The following is a 20,395-nucleotide window of genomic DNA, read 5'->3' as shown; positions in this document are numbered from 1 at the left end:
TATTGTGTGTCAGTTTAGTGATGATCAGAATGAGTAAAGAGAGAAATGTCTGAGTACGTTCAGTTTAGCTCAGCTGTTTGAAAATCAAATAACGTAAGTGGTTTACCAGCAAAGTTATACATAATTTTCCAAAGGGGACGTTTCAAACGTTCTTATTACCCTCAGTAAGAGCGACCAGTTGTAATATTGTAAACGTAGTCTCAGCGACAGCATGTGTTTCACAAAACATGCATGGTATTCAGAACAGATGATCAAATCGACTTCCTGCAGTTCCAAACATTTATCCACACGCCGGATCATATTGGTCTTTTGACTTAAAAGTGGAATAACGAAATCTGTTTTACTCTCGTTTCCGTATTAGTACTAAACAATAGCATGTATTTGCACAATATCTGCTGTAATTGCTGTACAATGATTAAGAAGCCAGATACCATTCTATGCAGTTAGGAAATTTTTAAAAAATACGCTAAGATACGTTAACGAACTCGCGAATACTGTGGCGCACAACTCTAGCCATTCCCCTAACCTGGCAGCATGTCTATGCACTCCTGAATGAAGGGATTTGTTGTACATGTGATTAAAGTGTTGGCAGATTGAATTTCTTTGACGTCAGTTTTATATCGAAAATACACTCCTGGAAATGGAAAAAAGAACACATTGACACCGGTGTGTCAGACCCACCATACTTGCTCCGGACACTGCGAGAGGGCTGTACAAGCAATGATCACACGCACGGCACAGCGGACACACCAGGAACCGCGGTGTTGGCCGTCGAATGGCGCTAGCTGCGCAGCATTTGTGCACCGCCGCCGTCAGTGTCAGCCAGTTTGCCGTGGCATACGGAGCTCCATCGCAGTCTTTAACACTGGTAGCATGCCGCGACAGCGTGGACGTCAACCGTATGTGCAGTTGACGGACTTTGAGCGAGGGCGTATAGTGGGCATGCGGGAGGCCGGCTGGACGTACCGCCGAATTGCTCAACACGTGGGGCGTGAGGTCTCCACAGTACATCGATGTTGTCGCCAGTGGTCGGCGGAACGTGCACGTGCCCGTCGACCTGGGACCGGACCGCAGCGACGCACGGATGCACGCCAAGACCGTAGGATCCTACGCAGTGCCGTAGGGGACCTCACCGCCACTTCCCAGCAAATTAGGAACACTGTTGCTCCTGGGGTATAGGCGAGGACCATTCGCAACCGTCTCCATGAAGCTGGGCTACGGTCCCGCACACCGTTAGGCCGTCTTCCGCTCACGCCCCAACATCGTGCAGCCCGCCTCCAGTGGTGTCGCGACAGGCGTGAATGGAGGGACGAATGGAGACGTGTCGTCTTCAGCGATGAGAGTCGCTTCTGCCTTGGTGCCAATGATGGTCGTATGCGTGTTTGGCGCCGTGCAGGTGAGCGCCACAATCAGGACTGCATACGACCGAGGCACACAGGGCCAACACCCGGCATCATGGTGTGGGGAGCGATCTCCTACACTGGCCGTACACCACTGGTGATCGTCGAGGGGACACTGAATAGTGCACGGTACATCCAAACCGTCATCGAACCCATCGTTCTACCATTCCTAGACCGGCAAGGGAACTTGCTGTTCCAACAGGACAATGCACGTCCGCATGTATCCCGTGCCACCCAACGTGCTCTAGAAGGTGTAAGTCAACTACCCTGGCCAGCAAGATCTCCGGATCTGTCCCCCATTGAGCATGTTTGGGACTGGATGAAGCGTCGTCGCACGCGGTCTGCACGTCCAGCACGAACGCTGGTCCAACTGAGGCGCCAGGTGGAAATGGCATGGCAAGCCGTTCCACAGGACTACATCCAGCATCTCTACGATCGTCTCCATGGGAGAACAGTAGCCTGCATTGCTGCGAAAGGTGGATATACACTGTACTAGTGCCGACATTGTGCATGCTCTGTTGCCTGTGTCTATGTGCCTGTGGTTCTGTCAGTGTGATCATGTGATGTATCTGACCCCAGGAATGTGTCAATAAAGTTTCCCCTTCCTGGGACAATGAATTCACGGTGTTCTTATTTCAATTTCCAGGAGTGTATTTGTAACAGAATCACATACCTCGATTGCGCTCACTTCGCATCTTACAGCCTAATGCTGTACTGTTACTCTACACTAGTAGGTTACTAATGATATGAATATACCAACGAAAAAATAATAACAACGGGACGTTCAACGCTCATCTGACTTGGTTCCTCCTGCCTTATGCGAAGAAAAGTGTTCTAGTTCCTACACTGGACTCTGATAGCTTGTCAATGTTTATTACCACCAAACTTGTTCAAAATTAATTCACGTTTCATAGCTGATTGTAAGTATAGCTATCCTTTCATGAAACGAATACGCTTGTAAGAACGGACTTCAAGGCTGAAATTTCGACAGGCTACGAGAAGTAGCGCTAATGATACTGCTCCCTGTAAGAACGGACTTCAAGGCTGAAATTTTGACAGGCTACGAGAAGTACCGGTAGCGCTAATGATACTGCTGCCAGAACCCTCAGGTTATTCGTGGTGCTGAACAACGTAACTCTGAGCATTAGAGTTGCTCGTACTTGCGTTGTGTAAAATACCTGTACCTGAATTGGGGCATGGGTCGATTTAGTAGAGCTTAATTCGTACGGAACGAGACCGTTACACAATTTGTCATCAACAGACAAAGAAAAACCGACGCGTCACGAAGGAATTATCCGAATGGGACGGAAGTCGGTAGGTAAGATGTACAGGCAAAGAAATAATTACAGTTTCAGAAAGATTGGATGATTTGAATAAGAACTTCAGAAGCTAAGCAATACAGTAACGCGTTGATCCACCTCTGGCCCTTATGCAAGCAGTCATTTGGTTTGGTTCTGTCTGACAGAGTTGTTGGATGTCCTCCTGAAGGTATCGTGCCAAATTCTACCCAACTGACGAGTTAAAGCATCAAAATACTGAGCTGGTTTGGGGGGCCCTGTCCATAGAGCTGCTAATGTTCTCAGGTGAGAAGATTGGTTGGTTGGTTGTTTCGGGGAAGGAGACCAGACAGCGAGGTCATCGGTCTCATCGGATTAGGGAAGGACGGGGAAGGAAGTCGGCCGTGCCCTTTGAAAGGAACCATCCCGGCATTTGCCTGGAGCGATTTAGGGAAATCACGGAAAACCTAAATCAGGATGGCCGGACGCGGGATTGAACCATCGTCCTCCCGAATGCGAGTCCAGTGTCTAACCACTGCGCCTCGCTCGGTCAGGTGAGAAGAGATCTTTGACATTACTGGTCCTGCTATAAAATGAAATGGCACCACAGACCACCATTATTTTTTTACCCTGACTATGCTCAATAAGGTTATACTTTCCCAACGGCTCAAGCCCGCAAACATTGGGGATATGATAAGAAACAGAAACAAAAAAAGGGAGTAATAAAGGAGGAAACACATAAAGACAACTTGGAAGGTGTAGTGGGCTCTTCTTCGATCACATCTCCCGCTCACTGGCCTGGACTAGGCTGTTACACTCTACCGCTCCGAAAAAGGGTGTCGTGAGGTGTCAGGCATGTCAAATGTCGGGTACACCTCAACTGAGGGGCGGGTCATAAATTCAACTGTGTAAGTAATTAGCAAATTGACGCGGTAGTATGGCGTTCGTTCAAGTGCCGTGTGAGCATCTAAAATATGGTACCAAAACTCGAGTTTGCCCCGTCGCTGAAGAGGTATGCAATCGTCAGGCAATTGAACCATGTTATAGCGTGGTGCTTGGTAAGAGGAAAATGTGTGTACCCCAGAAAGACAAGGAATTGCAGCCTGACAGTGTTTGGTGGGGCACAGAGGTAACGTGCCAGTATCAGTCATTGCCATACATCGTGTTTCGACAGAAATGTGAGACGATGCTCATCAGTATCCTCACTGTGGCAGCGAGTACATAATGGTGATTCTGCCACCCCATTACAGCGAAGTCGCTGGTTCGTCGGGTATTTACCATGATGACATGGTACCACAGGATTCGTACCTCAGCTGTAAGGCAGGGCACATGAACGATCTTCCACAATGTTGTCCAATGGATATCTGGCCAGAGGTACTCTAATACACTGCAGGGGATGCGTTGCGAAAATAGTTTGTAAAAGTCCCTCTCGTGGTATGTGCATGGACGTAAGGGTATCATGTACGCAGCTGAGTTTGACAAAGTAGGTCAATACGTGGGAAAGTGTTGGGGCAGTGTGGGCCACATTGACCATTGAGACAGAGGAGGCCAGTATAAGAACTTTCAGGAGGCTGCGTGTAAGGGACATGGAAGACCTGTGCCAATGCCTTGTCATAGTAGCTAACTATAAAGCAAATGTCCTGGCCCTAAGATGTATGAAACTGAGTCCTGCTGAAGTAGGGAGGGTGAGGCTCTCGTAGCGGACCTTAATTATGGTTCCTGCTGATACAAAGTACCCAAAAGCCGCCTGGAAGTTCCGTCATAGGACCGTTGGCAGAGGGAATATTTGGGCAATGTGTACCAGCTTGGGCATGACATAGATGCTGACGTGGGCCACTTGCTGGATTCGATTCAGGCTGCAGTGTAGTTCGTGTCGGATGTAGGCTCAAATTATCTGAAACGAACGGCCGTAGGAGTATCACTGTACGATGGGTATGTCCCGTAAATATGATACCCAGGTAATGGAGTTTGTCCACTGTGGCCAGGGACAGTGCCCCTTCACGCTGGAGGCCACGACTGATGTCTATAATTGCTGATTTGGCCACATTGAGGATGCTTCCCGAGGTTCTTCCATACTGTCGAATCCATGCAATGGCGTTATGTATTTCTGTAGATGTACACACCAGGAGCAGGAGATCATCTGCATGTGCTCGGGAACGGAAGATTTGGCTGCGTAGGGTGAGTCCCATAAGTCACGATAGGATGCCTCCGATAAGGGGTTCGTGGACGATAGAAGAAACTTGAGTCGGACCCTATCAAAGGAACTATTGAAGTCGTCGATCTATACCAGCGCCGCACGGAGGCGGCAGGAAATGGCAAGCACGATGAAATCCCGACATTCGCCCGTGGCAGTTTGTATGTTGGCACCACGGCCAGGTGACGTCTGCTCCAGTGCAAGAATTGAGGGCAGTACCAAGTGTGTGCGTGCCGCCAATAGGCGAGATAGTTTTTATAGTCCTCATTGAGAAGAGAAAGCGGACGAAAGTTTGTGATCTCCAGACCTCGAGACATTTCACGTACCGGAATTAAATTTCCGGCCACAAAGGCCGTTGACACATGAAGATTGGGAGTGAACAGCTCCTGGAACATTTGTGTTTACCGCTGGATCATTAGGTCACGGAACACCCGGTAGAATTCAACTGGAAGACCATCTGGGCCTGGCGATTCTTTCGTCGCGCCTTTGGCGATAGCGTCTGCCACCTTGTCCTTAGTAATTCCGCCACCAAGGATGTTGCCTTTGCAGTGTCGAGCGGATGCGTGACGTATCTGAGAACGTCCTCAGATGTCCCGTCGTCCACTGTTCTGTCGTCGCAAAATTGTCGGTAGTGGTCAGCAAAGGTGGATACAGTAGCCACCTGTGTACTGACTCGGCTACCGTCTTACGAGAGGAGGGTGGTGATACGCTAGTGATGATGACAACGACGACGACGACGATGGTCGGACGTCGTATAGATCATTGATGGTGTTTCCTCATGCGCGATATTCTGTTTGAGTGATTTCACCACCAAAGCCTGTAGAGTATTGTGTCTAAGTGAAATTGATGTGGCCTTAATGTGTTGTCGTTCCCTGTGCAACGGATGATGGAGGTTGGTCGTCGAGTTCCCACAGCATTGTATAGAAATATTTCATGGTGTCACGGTGCCTATACTTTCCTGCATTAGACAACTCTATCGTGATAATTGGTTTGGGGTAGTTGGACCACCACATCAGTGTAGATGGGAAGGCGGTGTTCACAGGATGCCCACAGCGCTGCGACGCCTTGTCGACAAGTTGAGTGAGGGAGGAGGGACGTGTTAAGTTTCCATGCCTCACGGCTACGCCAGACTGACTGTAGTGAAAGTAGTGGGGAGCTGATGAGTGTGCAGTGGTCGGAAAAAGTGAGTGGTCATTTTTCTGGGGCGAGCACTCCTGACTGGAGGGTGCCAGAGACGTAGATGCAATCTATCCTGCTTGCGAAATGTCTAGTAAGATGTGTGTGACGGGGGGTTCGCCGTGGACTTCCTCCCACGCATCAATAAGGCGGAGTTCTTTGACCACTGTACATAGGACCGAGCGTGGTGAGTAGCCGGCATGTTGGTCTTGCAGATGCAATACGCAATTAAAGTCACCTCCAACTATAGTGTGGTCAAAACGGCCAATTAATAGTAGAACGATGTATACTACAGAGTAAAAAACAGAATGTTGAGGCCACTTGAATGTGCCCGATGGAGCATATACATTGATGATACACATTCTAAAAAAAATGGCTCTGAGCACTATGGAACTTAACATCTGTGGTCATCAGTCCCCTAGAACTTAGAACTATTTAAACCTAACTAACCTAAGGACATCACACACACATCCATGCCCGAGGCAGGATTCGAACCTGCTACCGTAGCGGTCACGCGGTTCCAGACTGAAGTGCCTAGAACCGCACGGCCACAACGGCCGGCTACACATTCTAAATATGGTAATGGCCATGCCCTTGCGGATGGGAAATATGGTCGCGTCAGTGACCAGTAGCCCCTATCGGATATAGATCGCCACCCCTCACCTGGCCTGATCACTAACAGAGTGGTACAAGTCATACCCTTAAATATTCGGGATTTTCGCAGCATGCACATCTTGTAATAGGGCAACGTCGACATCTGACGCAAAAATCATGCCTCAGACTGTGTCTTCACCGTACTGCAAATCGTATTAGTATTGACTGTAGCCACTCAGTACACTTATCGCAGCATCACCGGAAGTTAATCCAGCGGCGCTGAGTGAGGAGTGGGTGTGGTCAGTGGGTGATAGTACCACACCCCGCCAGACTGTAGGGGGCACACTTGTAAGTCGTTGGTGATTGGGGCTAACTGGGTGCATCGGCCCCAGTGGATCGTCGACGCGTCTTCTTTATCGTCTCCCGTGCCGCTGTGGCACAGGAGTGTTCAGGGTCCGTAGAGTCTTTCTCTGTGAGGGAGTGGTCGTACGATGCTAACAGGGAGACAACTGTCTCCACCAGCGTGTTGTTCTTTACACCGTACACAGAGAGGACAGGCGCTGGCGTGATCGTCGTGCAAGGTTGTCCATCACTGGCAGCGTCAGCTGATATCGGGAGGTGGACGTCGTCCGCACGTGTGACATCGTCATCCTCGCAGATGGGACTGCCACTGGCTCCTGGTATCGACCTGCACCGCCGTGGCGAAAGTTGCTGGAGAACATGTCCTTCTGCGTCAGAGTCCCGTCGTCCAGGTTCGAAAGCTTCCGTCGGCACCAGAAGTGAGCCAAGTGCGGACGCAGTGACGACGCCAGTCGGGGTGTTAGGTGGAGGAAGCAGCTGTGTGGCGGCCTCCCTGTCTATCGGTCCTTTCGCGTCGTCCAATCCACCGCTTAGTGATGGCTGCTGCGGGCTGCGGTGGCTATGTGGCAGGCTTCGTGCGATAATGGCGGCGGTAAGCGCCGCTGCATACGTCACCGGCAGAGTAGACGGGTTGGGTAGGGGCTTCACGTCCGTAGGCAGTAACTGTGCGATCCGTCTCTCCATACATTCCGACCAAAGATGATATTCTTTTCCGCATTCCGAGCATTTCTGGGGTCGGCCGTCGTACACGATAATGGCTCTGCAGCTCCCGATGCGAAGGTAAGAGGGCAAATGGTTACGGAGATCGATACGCACGGCCCGTTGGAGGACCGTGCCGTAGGGGCAGCGTCAAGAGGTAGTTCAAAAGGCAGCTTGGGAACTATAATTGTTCGCCCTACCCGCGTGATCGGCGGTCACAGTGCCTAAGTTGCCACCTGCGTGGCAGAAGCGGAGTCGTCGACTTGCCTCCCTGATGATCTCGTAGCACATTCCGTCATTGATAATCTTCACGTACACTGTGCTGCCAGTGACATGAAAATGTATTCCTATTGTGCCCGATGCTGGTATCTATACCTCGTCTCTTAAGAAACGTTCCACATACTGTGATTTGAGTAGGGCAAAGTCGGGCAGAAGGTGAATCGTAGCGTTGCTTTACGATGTTGGTTCGCCATGTGGTCTTCCTAGTACAGCCGGCGCGTGTAACAGCCGATAAAAATACAAACAAAGGCAAATGCTATCCCTCGCGCGGAACACATGTACGCGTCCACACAGTGTTGGAACATTTGCACGCCGGCCGGAGTGGCCTAGCGGTTCTAGGCACTACAGTCTGGAACCGCGCGACCGCTACGGTCGCAGGTTCGAATCCTGCCTAGGGCATGGATGTGTGTGATGTCCTTAGGTTAGTTAGGTTTACGTAGTTCTAAGTTCTAGGGGACTGATGACCTTAAAAGTTAAGTCCCATAGTGGTCAGAGCCATTTGAACCATTTTTTGAACATCTGCGTCGAGTGACACTTGCACGGAGTCCGGGGCTCCTGCCGGGCTAACCGGCTGTTCATTGGTACAGACACACTGAGACACTGAGAAATCTAGCAGTTCACTGCAGCTGGCCGGCGGTCACACCACAGCACTGAGCAACCATGTTTCGCTTCAGTGTGGCCCATTAACGCGTTTCGTGGCAACTTTATTTTTAAGACTGCTGTATTAATGTGAACTTGCAATGAAATTCAACATAATGAGAAATGGCAATGAAATCAAACATCTCTTTCAGTACTTCGATGATGCAAAGAACAGCGCGGGAGCAGCTTAGTAAGAAATGAAGTATTTCTTACGACTATTGGAGCCTTATAACGACTGCCATTTTAGGACGAAATTTAAGTTGACAAACGTATATTTCATTACCATACTATTTAAAAGTTAAACATAAAAACACAGAATGTTAATATATATTACTTATAATACTTTTAACTAATGGATCAACGACTGGGACCAGTTATCGAGTAATGCTAGTTCGAAGCCAAGCTCTTAAGTCTGCTGGTGAGCTTGTGTGGGCGGATTTCGTTGTCTTCATTACACAGAACAGCAGCATGTACGTGTAAGGCTAGACATCGACATAATCTTAACTGCAGACTTCTGAAGTCGTGAAAAATTTTACATTGAGGAAACAGAAGTCAACGTGACTAATTTTCCAATGAAAGTATAATCACCCAAACGTCATACTGCAGTGTATAGCTTATAGCTGTAACCGAGTTTCCGCACTGTCAGCATTACCCGAAAACCAGTGAAAGTGCGCGACCCTCTGCAAGCAGTTATGGTAACTTGATCTAACTGTAGATCCATTCGTTGAGTGTTCCTCCACAAAAAACAAAAATGTATTTTTTTTGTGAAAATGTTGGGAAAGTTACAGATACTTTATTTCTCTGCCCCCATATGACGAATACATTCTTCAGTCATATCGCTCAAAAGCTTCTTTTTTTGTTTTTTTTTTTTTTTTTTTGTCGTTCGTTATTTTCCACATCAGCTTCTCGCCTTCCAAGTGTCCGTAATCTTTTGTATGGAAGCTAGTGTAATGTTGTTGTAAACTGAATTTTCTTGTTGCGTTCAAAGTTTTGGAGCTCATTAATAGAACACTAAGTGTATCAAGATGCCATCACATACAGTAAACATATAGACTAGGCATTGATGTTGATGTGTCTGACTGCTTTGAAGTACCTAACCTAACCTAACCCGACCGTTATGCTATTTTTCATCTCAAATCAGCTGCACTCTATTTTAAGGGGAGACTTCACGCTAAAACTCCATTTATTTCAAAGAAATTTAACGATTACTTTATATCTTAGATCCCAAAACGATTTGGCTGTATTCGAATTACAAGTATGTCTACGAAATGTTTGAAATACGGACTGAATAAGGGGGTGTGGCACACCAAGAGATGCCAAAGATAATATTTGATTTCTGGCACCATCAAACAGAACCACCTTTACACCGAATTTGGCATAAACTCAAATTAGGAAAAACAAGTTGCAAGATTTCCAGAAAACTGAAGAAAAACAATTTGTATGCAGTTGTTGGAAATCAGTTCCTTTGCCTAACTGTGTAGGTATAAATTTAGGGAATATATTGAAGTCTTGTTCAATACAATCGATGAGTTCCAAGGAAATAGGCATTGGCTTACGATCAAATATCTCAACCACTGTACCTCCTCAAGAAGTCTATGAGTAGGTTTTCATTCACAAACTTCAAGAAAATGGCTACCTTGATCTTGAAATTACAAGAAGAAGCCTCATATAAGCAAGAAGGTAAAACGTTTTAGTGGTTATGTGTCTTGTAGTAACATTCATTTTTTGATAAATATTGAAATACGTTTTGTGATAAGTTTGTTGTTCTAAACTCAGCGCCAACTTTTTTTATCATAAATATTAGCCAATCGAAATGAAATTTTTGCAGGAAGTAGTCTTCATGTATTTGCGTACTTCTATTAATTAATATTACTGAAAATGTAACTTGTTTATTTTATCATCAAATTTATGTGACGATAAATAGAAAAATTTAAGGTTGAAATTTAAAATAAACACTGAAAACAAAATTATTAATACATCTTATAAAATGCATGCACGAAACCATTAAACTATGTCTTGAGAGTGTACCTACAAAATCTGTCATGTGAAAATTGCGCTGTGAGTACCAAAAGTTTGTTTTCAAGAATACCATTAAAATCATATTAAAAATTCAATACTCTAAAACCAGCAAAGTTACGGACTTCTTCTAAACTTGGATATTGCTACATATTTATACTGTAGGCATGATTTTAAAATTTGGTTGCTATCGTCAAAGTAGAAGAAAATTCAAATTTTAGGATGGAATTTCGCCTTACGCACTGCACCATATATATTGTATGTTCGTATCTAAGGCTACGCCGAACCTAATTATGGTCATTCCTCTGAAGGCAGCACATTGTTTGCACTTCTCCTGCGCTACTAGTCGGCTGTGCTGCGCTATGTAACGACGCCTGACTGTCCCATTTTCCTGCGAGCACTCATAACATAGGCGGCTAGCGAGGATGACCGCTCTTGTTCGCCTAGCCGCATCCTCAACAGGCCTGCTGTAGTTTACGACATGTGTTACTAGTAATTAGTTTTAGCATATGTTGAAAGGTTGCAAAACTGCGATAAGTCACTTTTTTATGATAATTTATTTTGCCTTTGCTAGTTTCATGCTGGTTTGCTCATCTTTTAACGGAGGGAGAAAGTATGGATTTCACTGCGTGACATTTTGCTGCATTTTCGCTGCAAAGATCTTTTATTCGGTGTCTACCCACACAGATTTAGATTCTAACAGCCTCTCAAAGCGAATGCTGCAATTATTCCCTTGAAAAAGCTTGGTCTTTGAGGTAGTTTGGCAGCCTTCATTAGGGAATATTTTACTAATTCCAAGAGACATCAAGCAGTTTTTTCCTCATTTCCAGGAAACACAACAAGAAGGTAGTTTCTTTTCATCCCCCATTAAATTAATTTACAATATTTACAATATTTCCAATGATTACATTAAACTACTTTTCAATATCTACAAATGTTACAATGATTCTGACATTTAATTCGTCATCATGATTTCTATGAGTCAGCCACTTAAGTCAGAAATGATTTTAAGTTCCCATCAGTTTGAAGTTTCTTTAAAGCCTTTGCAATCGTTTCATCAGTCTTCATTTATGACTTTTTTCTTCTGTTCCCATCAGGGTTTAAAATTAGTTGGTCAAATTGGTCGCTGTGGTGCTCTGCAACTTCTTGGAGATTTTTACTAAAGAGTAAACATTCAGACGAACTTTTGATATTAATGTTTTTATTCTTCGATTCCATCCTCCTGAGACAATATTACTGCGATGGTGCCTTCCACTGCAATTCCACATCTCTCTTGACATATGTTCGTTATCGATCCACTGATCCACAAAATAGTCATAAAAGTCCTGAAGCTTTTGGTTTTCAGGCGTGCTGTCCTGAATACACTGTCAACCACCATCCACCATTTCCAAGGGAACACATAAGAATGTGTTCTGCTCTAGCACAGAGAAGAACACATTCTTAAGTGGCGGCGTATTTTCCCGTTTTCCTTGTAGGCTGGAACGTGGTCGAGTAGCAACTGGGTACGTTGGGTGCACTAAGGGATTATTTACTGAGCAAACTCAACCCATCCAGAAAATAGGATAAAAAAATATAAATCAATAAAAATATATTCAAGCAATGAACTCCATATCGTGAAATTCGTTATCATTACTTTTAGTTCTTTTCATTCTTTTATATGGGGTGTTCAAAATGTCTCTCTGCAGTCCCGTATGATAGTTAGCCACACGTGTCGCATTTCGAAATGAAACTCAGTGAAATACAAGTTATTAATTTATTGAATATTCATTTTTACTTGCAAATTTTCACATTAAATGTTAAAAGTGTCCCCCCTGTTATTGAATTTACAATTCAATTAGTCTAATCATGTTTCCAAACACAAGCTGTAACATTTCTTCTTCATCGATGGATTTTGGACAGTTTTTAAAGACAGTTGCTTTCCCTGCACCCCGGAAGAAAAAGTCAGGTGGTGTTAGGTCAGGCGATCATGGAGGCCAAAGTCCCTGTGAAATTATGAGACCACCAAAAACATCAGCAAGCAGTGACACTGAAACGCGAGCTGTTTGTGCTTTTGCACAATCTTGTTGAAAATAACTGTTCAGTATTTCACTTAACACAACGTCTCCTATGAATGGGTACAGAATATCACTGCAGTATCGTTGTGCGTTTATTGTTTTGTTGAAAAACCCAGGCAGGTGAACAATCATATGGCACATTCAGCTAACAGTCATACAGTACTGCAGAGAGACTTTTTGAACACTCTGTACTTTAGTTTAATATAGTCATCTACAAAAAATTGAAAGTCCCAGTTACTTATTATTTTATTAAAACTGTCTGGCAAAACACTTTAAAATTTATTATCAAGCTCCATACAAATTTTCTCCCCATATCTAGTTCTTAAATATTCACAATCAGTAATGTAATACAATTCATCTACTTCTGGCTCGATAATCTTTTTAAACAAATTAGAATTGCTTGTATTATTTGGCTTCTTCAGTAGAATATGCACTTATTTAAATTAAAAATGTAGCAGATAAATTTAAACTCTATAGCATTTTCAGTTGCCGTGACTCTGGCCACTAAAATTCTATAGCACTCTGTAAATTTTCAGGGTTGATGCTCATTGATCCTGTAATTTCATACTTAATAATAGACAACGTTTTTCATGCAGTAAATCTTTACCGCCTGCAATTCATAAAATTGAATTGATGTGGAAGGGACGAACTGTCGAGGTTCAGCACAAATGTTGCCACTCTGACAATTTCCTTAAGAGTGTGTCATTCTAGATTACAATTTCTTTATCATGAAGTGCGTATTGTACTGCAAACTCATAGATGAGATAGAAAAATACACAGTAAAAATATTAGTGATTGGAAGAAAATTAAGAGTGTAAATATTTTATCTATATAACTATCTATACCACAGCAACAAGAAAGCAAATTCGTTTATTAAGGAATAATTTTAATTTACCTAATAAAAGCTTGTCTTAATAAATGGAAGTGTTGAAAAAGCGTAAAAAAATGTGAAGTGGAGAGGTCAATTGATGACTTTCATTCACATAAATATACAAAGGATAAACATTCACATATGTGTAAAGAATGTTATAAAATGCTTAGAAGAAATATGTATAATAATAATAAAAAAGAACATTTTAAACAGCTTACACCTAATTATAAGAATCCTTTGGAAAAATTTAAGGACATAAAAGATTTTCTTTGTTTTTACAATCAACAGGAGCTAAACACAGAACAAAAAAGTGAAGCACATTGTAAAAAATGTATCGGTTGTCAAAAAATTAAAGATTTTAGTTGTATTTACTTAAGTCATACATCTAGGGACAAGCTCTCAAGTAGATGCAAGGTTTGTCAACTAGAAGATATGCAACAATAGAAAATAGTGTGTATATGTGGAAAAGAAATAGTTAAAAGTGGTCTCAATAAACGTTTACAGACAAATAGGGACATCAAAGTAACTGAAAATGAAATCACAACATTTTTGCAAAAACAAAAATGTTTTCTGTCCTTAAATAAATGGAAGCCTCTCTGGGAGAGTTTACAGTCACTCAAATCCATGATTATTACAGAAGGAATAATTCACGAATTTATAGCAGATTTAGGAAAGATGATTTAATTAATTTAATCATTTCAAATAATTTACCACCACCCACATTTCTACAGTCTAATGGAAAAATTTTCCCAATAGGAGGCAATAGAATGGAACTCTCACTGAGAGAGTTTACAGTCACTCATCTTGGTGATTACTGCAAAGGAATAATTTACGAGTATAGAGCAGATTTACAAAAGATAATGTAATTAATTTAATTATTTCACATAGTTTACCTCCTGCTACAAGAACTTTCGATACTTTAAAAGTAAGGGAACTCAAAGCTAGAGCAAAAAATCTTGGCATTACTGCACACAGTAATTTAAAGAAATCAGAGGCTTTTAATGCTACTAGGTTACAGGAGTTCTAATTTTATCCAGAATTATTCCAAAAGACTAGATCAAGACCAAAACTAGCACCTAATATAAATTATTTTTACTGATTTGACGATGATGTTATTGAAAAAGCTCGACCACCAAAACAAGAAAAAATAGTGAGACTAGATTAAATTTATCTATTCAGCAGAAAACTATTTGAGCAAGAAATAGAGACTGAGCCTTGTAACAGGCATTTATTTGTGATTAAAGAAATTAGATCGAGACTCAATGAAAAATTTAAAGCATGGCCTGTTGACTATCAAATGGTTTTCAATGATGTCAATATTTCCAAACTCAGTTCTGTCGGTGGTAAAAAAGGTAAATATAACTACAGCACTCAGTTCCATTGTTGAAGTAGGAGAAAAGAGAACCAATTTTAGGAAATAAGATATTTAGTATATAACAACCAAAAATCCAGAAATGTTTTATCCAATTTCCACAGGATATAAAGCATCAGATAATACTCAAGAATCAGTTCAATTTTGTGCAATAAAATGGAGATATATTAAAATCTGATAAGACTATTTATATAGCCATTACCTCATTTAATATTCAGATGATAGCAGTACCTAGAGGTGACCGAGGTTAAAAAATAATAAATCTAACTGAAGACAAAAAGCTGAAAGTTGTATCACAAGAATTAATAACAATGATAATTTGTGTTGTCCTACAGCAGTAATTGTGGCATTAACATACCATGCAAATAGTATTTTAGGGAGAGAACTAACTACAAACGAGATTAAGACAATCAGAATAGGAGATAAATACAAATTACACAAAGAGCTAACTGAAATTATGTAATCAGCTTGGTGAATACAATGAAGAAGGGTTTACTTTAGATGACATTAAAAATGTTGAACAATTGTTGGATATTCAAATAAATGTTGAATGTGCTAAGAATTTCAATTCAGTTATCTATAGTGGTTCTGAGAAAGAAATAAAGATTTACCTGTTCAAAGATCACAACCACTTTGATGTAATTAATGGTATGGCTGCTTTAGTAGGATCGGTATATTTCTGTAATAAATGTAACAAAGCATATAACAACAGGGATGCACACAGATATAAAGTAGAGAGAAAAGTCTGTATACTACGCAATGGTTCAGAACATGATACTATGGAAAGCAAGATATACTGCGAAAAGTGCAGCATACAATGTTATAATGAATATTGCTTAAACAATCATCAAGAAGTTTGTAATACAGCTTATAAATGTGAAGGATGCAAGAAGATTTGTTTGAGATCTAAAGAACATAAATGTGGCTTTGAACTTTGCAGGAATTTTAAAAAAGCTATTAAAATTAAAAATTATAAATGTTAGATTCAATACAGATTGCAATAAGGAGTTATCTGTGAAAGAAAATATTGTGAGGGTTTTATAGTTCAAGGTTGCCCAAATTGCAAGAACAAAGGTTGTTATTTTAATGGAGAATCAAAGATTTTGATGTTTACCAATGGTTCAAATGGAATAAAATAGTTGTAGGTGAAGAGTTTAAATGTTGTGAAATAGGCTTCTCTAGGAGAGTGAATTGTAGCTATACTGAGAGATAAATGTGGTTTGACTATGAAGCAACTCAAGAAACTGGAACACATATTCCATATCTCATAATTATTTACAATTCGAATGGAGATACTGTTTACTAATTTAAAACAAATGATGAATTCTGTCGCAGGATGATATCTGAAAAAAAAACAGTCATCATTCATTCATAGCTCACTATGCAAAAGGTTTTGATTCTCTATTTATTTTGAAGTTCTGTGTTGAAAATACAATAAAGCCATATACCATCTACACAGGAACAAAACTACTGTTATTGGAGATCAAACAGTTAGGCCTAAAAAAATAGATGGCAGTAACTTTGTCCATGCCTCCCTCTTAGTAGTTTTCCAAAAATATTTTATTAGAAAGAATTGAAGAAGGGATACTTCCCTCATTTGTTCAATACAAAAGAAACTGAAAATTACATAGGACCTATTTCAGATCTCAATATTATTGTGTTGGCACTATGAAGCCAAAAGATAGAGAAGCATTTATCATGTGTCACAGGTCAAGAGTTAAAGAAAATTATGTGTTCAATATGAAGAAAGAAATTAACAAGTATTGTAATTCTGATGAAAATATTTTGAGAGGAGGTTGTTTAGAATTGAGAAAACAAATTCCAGAAATAGCTAATACAGGCCCATTCTGTTATTTAACTATCGCTAGAGTTAGCATTGCCATGTACAGATCTAAATATTTACCTGAAAATACAATTGCTGTATTGGACAAAGAACAGAAAGAGAATTATAGTGAAGAACCCATAGCTTGGTTAAGCAGTTTAAGCCATAACAACATTGAACATGGTCTTAATAGTGGAGAAGTAAGAATTACAGGTGCAAAAGTAGATGGATTTGATAAAGAGACTAATACTGTTTATAAATATCATGGTTGCTTCCGCTATAGTTGTAAACAATGTTTCAAATGTGAGATGATTAAAAACAAAAATTAGGAAACAATGGATGACCTTTATCGAAAGACCTTAATGAGATGTGCAGAAATACGAAATACTGAGTACAGTTTAGTGGAAATGTGACAATGTGATTGCCTTAACTCACCAGAGAATAAAAAGCTTAAGAAATTGAAATATTTACCAGAAGTTGTCGAACCACTGAAGCCTAGAGATACTTTTTATGGTGGCTGAACAAATGCAACAAAATTAAGACCTAACGCTGATGGTGTTAGCACAAAAATAAGTCATGATGATATATGCAGCCTTTATCCAACTGTGCAATATAATAATGATTATCCTGAGTGACATGAAAGAAAAATATGTAGACCAAGATATTATACAAAAAACTGGTATGGATTTATAAAATGTATAGTATTGGCACCTAGAGGATTGTATCACCCTGTTTTGCCTGTACGTATACAAATCGATAAAAACGAAAAACTGCTGTTTCCTTTGTGTATCATATGTGCAGAAGAACATATAAGTAAATGCATTACAATGATGAGAAAGAAGTTTTATTGGAACTTGGGTAACAAATGAAGTAAAGTTGGCTGTGGAAATGGGGTATAAGGTTTTAGGTGTCTATGAAGTATGGGATTTTAGAGATAAAACAAACATGTTGTTTAAAAATTATGTGAAAGACGTTCTGAAAATAAAACTGGAAACCAGTTCACATAATTTCGAATGTGATGAAGAATATATCAAAACAGTTAAACAGAAATTGAATATCGAATGGATCATGATAGAATAAAGGAAAATCCTGGTAAGCGAGCTGTTGCTAAGATATGTCTTAACTCATTATGCGGAAAAGTTGGGCAAAGACAAAATATGAGTAAAACAAAGTATGTGACAGATGAACAGCAATTTTATGAGATACTACTGGATGATTGACTAGATAATTTGGATGTAAATTTTATTACTGAGCACATGGTACAGATGAGATACACTTTCAAAAATTATTATGCGGAAAACAATACTGCTACAAACAGCTTCAGAGCTGCAGTCGCTACATCAAATGGGAGACTTAGATTGTATGATAGGTTAAATAAACTAGGAAGAAATGTTATATATTTTGACACTGATTCTGTAGTACTTATTGATGATGGCACAGTCAATTTAGAAAAAGGTTGTATGTTGGGGAAATGGACAGATGAGTTGCGAGATAATAAATGGATTGCAAACTGGGCTTCTACTGGACCAAAAAGTTATTATTATGAGAAAAACGATGAAAGTTCTGTGTTGAAAGTAAAAGGATTCACATTAAATTACCAGAATATTCAAAAGTTGAATGACCAATCTATGATAAGGCTAATAGAGAGTGAAGTGAAAGACAAGGTACAGGTAGAGTACAATCAGATAACTAGAGATGTTGATACTAAAAATTAAGTTAACAAGCAGGTTAAGATAAATTCTCATTTCAGTATTATAAGAGAGATGTTCTAGAACATTTTGATACAGTGTCTTTTGGATATTAAAAATTAAATAATTTATCTATATCTTCTAACATAAAGAAAAAATTCATGCCACATTCCTTATACAAATAGAATAAATTAATTACTTTCTGTTGTTCTATTCTCTGATATCTGAATTTTTGGTTATAGAGTGAAAAATTTTTAAAAATAATGAGTATGCTTGAAGGTCATTTTGTAATTTTTCTGGTAACTTATTTATAGGTAAATTATGATTTGCTATTACTTTCACATTAAAAGAAGAGGGAACCTGACTTTTCCATTTACTCCCATATACTTATAGCGCTTATTGTTACATCATGGTTCCAACTTCTCAAATGTTCTATAGTTAAAGATGGTTTCAAATATTCGTTGCAAATATTCATTCAACTTGTCTCTCTCGTGGATTAGTATTTGTATCAAGAAAAATGTCAAATTTAAATTCATCCCGTACATTAGTCATATTTAAAAGATCAAAATTTTAAAATATTATTAAAATTTTATTCCATGTAATGGAGTTGATTCCATCAACATCAAATACATCCACTACTGTTGTTCTTCGTTCAGAATCATCTATCATGAATATATTAGAATTTATTACCCACAATAACTATCAGCTAAATTAAAGATATTTGGGTTTAATTATTTGAAGAAAAGAATGTATTGATTACAGATGATATTTCACGTTTTGTATATGGAATTCCGGAGTCCAAATATCTGCACTCTGCAACTTTAAGAACAAATAAAGGTCATTATATTGAATTTCTTAAACAAAATAATATTCCATATACAGAAATAGAAAACAGTAGTCCACTTGCCTTAGAGTACAAATATATCTGAAATGAAATGAATACGTTAAAGCCAAATAATCTTTTTCAAAAGGGATGGACTTTATTAACATTTGAAAATTTTTAAGAATCTGTAATGACGTTTAACACAAAACAATGCAAGCAGGTAAGAAAATGCTAATTAACTGTAGAAAAAATATTTCTTGATTATCTAAAATACACAGCATCTGTTAAGAAACAACTCGCAATCGAATTCGAAAGCCACTTAAATATAATGGAGAAAGAGCTGGAAGAAAAGGAATAAGAATGCCTTCACTTAGAAATGTAATATCTGATGTAGTAGAGATGAAGAAAGAACAAATTATTTACATTGCCACATGTAAGCAATATGCCACGAAAAACTATTTCAAAGTTGGTGGCATACTACCGGAAAATCATCTTTCAGGAAGATTATCTATTTATAATAGTGTAAGACCTAAAGACAGGAAAATATTTTATGTCTGAAAATACAAATGTACAGTTTACAAATTAGTAGAGAATATGCTTAACAGTTATTATGATGCACACAGAGTAGACGAAAGAAAAGAAATATACAACCTGCAGTCTGTCTTACTTTGTTGAGAAATTATGTGACCAATCCAACGATATTGTTGATGAAATAAATGAGAAGAGAAAAAATATTTATGAAAGAATTTTGTATGTGTCCATTATAGAATTTTAATTTATAGATATATTTTTATCCTAAAAAAATGGAGTGGGATTGTAGACCTCGTAAATAAGAAGCTTGCATACAATGGTGAAAGTATCTGTGATTATTGATGAAAATAATAATCTATGGTTTAGGGCAAAAGATGTTGCTGAAATTTTAGAATATGGTAATCCACAACAAACCATCAGAATAAATGTAGATGAAGATGATCGTATTTCATTAGAAAATTTATTAAATCAAGGGGTACTATTCAATAGCACACCTTTAAATATGCAACCAAATACAATATTCATTAATAAATCTGGTTTTTATTCTCTTACTTTATCTTCTAGAAAAGAAGAAGCAAAAAAATTTAAACATTGGGTTAC

The 20,395-nt window shown here is 39.9% G+C and overlaps 1 protein-coding gene across 4 annotated transcripts in view; it reads right to left on the bottom strand.

Moving 5' to 3' along the window:
* LOC126248028 (cytokine receptor-like) overlaps positions 1-20,395 on the bottom strand; it is a 475,141-nt gene that overhangs the window by 421,008 nt on the left and 33,738 nt on the right. For 3 of the 4 annotated variants that reach the window (XM_049948628.1, XM_049948625.1, XM_049948629.1), the window contains exon 2: positions 15,543-15,610. The exons of the other annotated variant lie outside the window; for it this stretch is intronic. The gene's annotated coding sequence lies outside the window, so the exon portion shown is untranslated. The remainder of the gene's footprint in view (positions 1-15,542; positions 15,611-20,395) is intronic. 4 annotated transcript variants of the gene reach the window in all.

Source organism: Schistocerca nitens, chromosome 3, assembly GCF_023898315.1.
Source record: "Schistocerca nitens isolate TAMUIC-IGC-003100 chromosome 3, iqSchNite1.1, whole genome shotgun sequence".
NCBI lineage: Eukaryota > Metazoa > Arthropoda > Insecta > Orthoptera > Acrididae > Schistocerca > Schistocerca nitens.
Note: the sequence above shows the minus strand (reverse complement) of the source record. Positions and strands in the feature narration are given on the sequence as shown.